The sequence below is a fragment of the Pinus tabuliformis genome, chromosome J, assembly GCF_031772625.1.
Source record: "Pinus tabuliformis cultivar Carrire ecotype Pingquan chromosome J, CPIR1, whole genome shotgun sequence".
NCBI classification, from domain to species: Eukaryota; Viridiplantae; Streptophyta; class Pinopsida; order Pinales; family Pinaceae; genus Pinus; species Pinus tabuliformis.
In genome coordinates, this window is record NC_142295.1 from 510201494 (window position 1) to 510206488 (window position 4995).

General features: G+C 37.5%; 1 pseudogene; it reads right to left on the reverse strand.

The window, feature by feature from the left end:
- Window positions 1-867: 867 nt before the first annotated feature.
- LOC149228005 (heat stress transcription factor A-1 pseudogene) lies at window positions 868-1759 on the reverse strand (annotated as a pseudogene).
- Between the last annotated feature and the right edge of the window lie 3236 nt (window positions 1760-4995).

The window sequence follows — 4995 nt, forward strand, 5'->3', positions numbered from 1 at the left end:
TTATATTATCACTGTTGCATACATGAGCTGAAATTTTATTGACTGTAGATTATCAATAGGTGATGTCATCAATTTTGCCAATGTCCCACTCATTGCGCCACTTATTTGAGTGATATACATTTATAAAATGAATACCCATGCTTCTGTGTTTGGATATTTCTAATGACAACTGAATGATAGTCTGTGTCATGAGCTCTCAGAGCCAGAATGAAAGAATATAAATTGCAGCTACTGTCAAGCTTTTGCATGCTGAGTAAACGTTTTTAGGACAATAATATTTCAAAAGAAATGCAATTGACATGCAAGTAATTTTATTCCTTATTCTCAAATCCCTCCATTTTTATTGAGTATGACCGCGCCGCTCACCCTAACTACCTTGTTCGTTCCTTGAGCTGGGTGAGATGCGGGGGCAGTGGCCTCGTTTTCAGTCACGATATTGTTTTATGTATACAACACGAGGATGCCATGTCGAGGTCCGCGACAGGACCCAGTTTGCAACATAGATTCTCTAATGTGCCAAAGATCAGAGATGCCCATCTGTTGACTTTTGGTGATGGGTTCTTGTGTTTGATGCAAGTTCTGATCTGTGGTGGGTGGTGAACCCTCTTTTTCTGGGGAAACGTTGTTCATTGAATATGCGCTATTCTAAATCCCACACCTGGTTGCGAGGAATAACCTTCGATTGGAAACATAGTGTTTGCAAGCTCTTACTGTTTTCTTCATCGTCATCTACATATGTTTACAACTTTAAAGAGAATATGTGGAAAATAATGGAAATAGGTCCAAACTGGAAGAGATTCTATCATAAGAAGTACAGAAACTACCCTATAATTGTGAATGAACGTTTTGTGTGTTGGCAGGTGAGCACTAATGTGGATCCAGCAATGGTAAAATACATATACTTGAAAAGCATGTTCCGTGCATCTCTGTAAGACCTGCTTGAGATGAATTTCCACTATCCATCACTTCAACGCATGCCTGACCCACATCCTGGAAAAAGGTTTCCAAAGTATTTAAAGATGATTCCATTCTATTAAATGGGTTCGTGTTTAAAACCTTCAACGGAACTGCACTACATTCATCACCTGAAGCAGGTTGATACTTCACAATCTGACTGTCTGTCAACTCAATTTCCCGGTCCCCAGGCTCTGAACAGTTCTCTTGTTTGGGTAATCTTCTCTTCTTATTAGCTGCTTCAAGAAGCTTACTGTTTTCACTCTGTTGCACAAGCTGTGCCACAAATCTAGGCTTATGTACAGCTTTGGCCAGAAATGCCATCATTTGCTGTTGGCTGTGTTCCATGGTTTGCAAACGCTCCTCCAAGGTCTGCATATGCATCTCGGTACTTTGATGTTGCTGCCTAATTCTAACGAGCTCCATCATGAGCAGACTCTTATCCCTCTTGAGCCTCTGAATTTCCTCCTCCAGTTCATACTTTATAGCATCATTACATACGCCTTGTTGGGGATTCTGAGAATGACTGTGCATAGGCTTGCGTTTGTGAATATCTTCAACAAATTCCTTTGTCCCCGAAGAAAATCTTCATTTGCGAATTCCCATTGATCTGGATCAACTTTCCTGAAGTCATATGTATTGAGCTGCCTGACAAAGCTGGAGAAATTGTTGTGCTTAAAGTACTTGGGTAACAAGTCTCGTGCGAATTCTGGGGGATTCCACACAATGAAACTATTATTCCCGAGCTCCATGAAACTATCGAGTCCGTGGAGCTGTCGTCCAATATGTCATACGTCTTGGTGAGCAGTGAAAGTAGGATTCATTTTTAGCTTTCAAATTGTATATCATGATTCTTAACTAAGTCCTGCAAATTTTGTACTTCCTTGAGGGGATTGTAAATATTGAAGTAAGGTCCTAGTGTTTCTATTTGTGGTGAGTTTTACCAGCAAAACTGGTGTCAGCACGCTTATCTTCTTACTTTCAGCAGCTTCCACACTGTAAAGCTAACAATTTACTTGTAGTTAAACTTGTCATTATCAGAGATACTACAAGGGTTTTTGATTTTTTTAATGTGTGGCTACATGTTGGTTGATAAAATGAAAATGGATGGGGAAATCATGAATTATTAGGAAATGGGTTTTGATTTCTTTTTCTCTGTTTCCAGGGGTGTATTTTGCAAAATTTGGAAATCAAGCTTTATAAGAAGGCCCTCAAGAACTTTAGGAGGTTACTCTAGAAAGGTGCTTGCCACATTTGGTCTACATTCCTTTAGGTTCTTAGATTTGGTAATTCACATTTCGTCATCTTGACACTGTAAGGTGCTAATGTTCTCTGGCTATATTAGAGGTGATGGGGGGATTGATGGGCTATAGAAGCACCACTCTAGAGGCGCATTGAATCTGTTGCCATTGAGAGAACGGTGATAATTGTGGCACAAGTGCAGCCTTCCAGTGTAACCAACATAGGTTCTTTCCTTTTGGTTGCCACAGCAAAGGAGCTCCAAAGAATTTCTGGTGGGGACTATGATGTTCACTACTATAACATTCACTCTCACTCACACACACTACCTGGAAAGAGATGGGGAATATTCAAGCAATTGATTTAGTTCAAAGAACATTAACCATTTACATGTAACGTGCCTCTTACAAAACTAGTAATTATTTATTGGCATGGCAGATCATTCAACATGGTAAAATAAATTATCTGATGAAAATTATAGCACTTAGTTTGGCAAAACAAGTCCTATTTTTGCAAGAGCAGCACTTTTATCAGCCAGTCTTGGTTACCAATTGATTGGTTCTCACATCTACCACTAAATTTCACCCATGGAAATTTTCATCTACTGCTGCATTCCTTGTCTACTGAGACATTCAGTCTGACATGAATGCAACTCTACTAGCTTTCTTGTTAGCGACAGGCCCTCAAGTGACCAGTATACTTTATCTCAACATTCATTATTTATTGTTGGGAAATTAGTTGTTCTTGATTCAAGGTATCATGTGATTTTATTTACTTCTGATTTGGCTCTTAGATGAATTATTTACAAGAAACCTCGATCTCAAGTATTTTTGGTAGGAAATTGTATATTCAGTTATGACAGTACATGAGGGACAATGGAGTGACTATATACAGTGCATTACTTTTCAGAAGATATGCACGAGAAAATTATTTTCTGACTTCACATGGATGATTTGAAAACATCCGCAGGCAAACAAGATGCAGGTCATAAAATTTGATGTGGCTCGAGATTTCCCATTTGAAGTTGCCAACTTTGCATAGAGGACTTTCATACTCTGATAGATCATTGTATATGCAGATGGTCTTCTTCTGAGATCTACAGTTGGAAGTATTTCCACAAAAAAAAAGAAAAGCACCTTCTGTTTCTAACTCGCTCTTTCCTACAAATTCCGGTTAATTACTAATTCTCAAATGTCCACATGTTATACACATTCTCTCTGCAGCCAAAGCTGTAAATTCCTACGGCTCCTCTTGGGCTTTCTGGGTTCCAAATGTGGAATATATGCACCATGAACAAAAGGAAATACTGCAGATTTGGTTGTTCAAGGAATCTTCGTTTAACAATAGAAGCTCCTGATGACACAGCCCTGCATTTATGCCAGGTAAACTTACTGATCTGACTGAATTCTCTGACCACCCATTCTATCTGAAGTTCTGTTACGTAGGTTACATTCCTAATATATTCAATTTCTGATTAGACATATCTTATATATATTGGGTAAGGAATGCAGCTTTATTCTAGTTTGCTCTCTTCTTCTGGCATGCTGTTTCAAAATTTAAACTTCTATTGAGATGCACATTGGTCTAGATATCTCTTTTATCTTTGAGGATTCAATTATGGATGAATTCTGATTTTTTTTAAATGATTGGTGCAAGCCTTGTATTACATTTTTTTTGTTTCCATTTGCATAGTTCATTGTAATTGATCATAAAGAATACACCTATGGTTGTAGTAGCAAGACTTGGCTCGGTGAATGACTTGGGGAACCTGGAGAGGAAAGTACAACTTGGACTGGACAAAACCTCATAAAAAAAATCTTGCCCCAATTTAGATGACCCTTTTTAGTTTTTTTTTTACTTGATAGTGGTGCTTACTGAGTTTTCGGCTCACGCTTGCTTAATTGGGCATTGAAAACTTGTGAGTACTTACTTTTGACTCCCTGTAGCCAAGTTTGACTTCCTTACTTAGAGTATTCTTCTTTATGCCCAATTCAATGCTCAATATATTGTTGACTGCATGTTTAGATTCTTCCATTGCTAGGTCACGTGCCGCATCATCTCTAACTAGTTGAGACACTAACATCATTACTTACTAGGATATTATCTATAAGTAAGTAATGTGGTGATGTTTCAAAGAGTTTCTTGGTTGGATGAACTCCTAGGAACTATTCATAGAGCACTACATCTTGACGCACAATCACTTGCTTTGTAATGTATCTAATTATATATTTATTTACAATTGCTAATAGGAATATTTTAAAATTTTAGCACTTTTGACATCAAAGTCCTTCATCTTTTACTAGCTTGTGAGCTTAAGTTCACCATTTGAATTTCTTATTCTTACTTGTCCACCTCTTTCGACATTTTCCGCCTATGGCCTAAATACAATGCTACAATTATCATTTTAGGGAATATACTGACAAGGGTCCAAAATGACACTTATTGAGATATTGGGGAAAAATATTGCAGAATTATCAGAAGGGATAACTTAGAATTTAAAACTTTTTGAAAAATATCAAGCGTATGGATAATTTATATGATCTTTTCTTCTATGACAATATTATTGCAACATCTATGACAGTGAACTCTACCATATGCAATGATGATCATACAAATCACTTTGTGTATTGTCCCCGATATTGTCACTTATAGGGTCTTGTAGACGTAGTTTGAAATGAACAACTAATTAGAGGCTACAGGAGTACTGTGTGTGAATGACTTCACTTGGTTGAATGCATCATATATTAATTTGTACCATGAGATGAATATTGATTGTGATTGTCCTGCTTCTTGTTTTGTTGT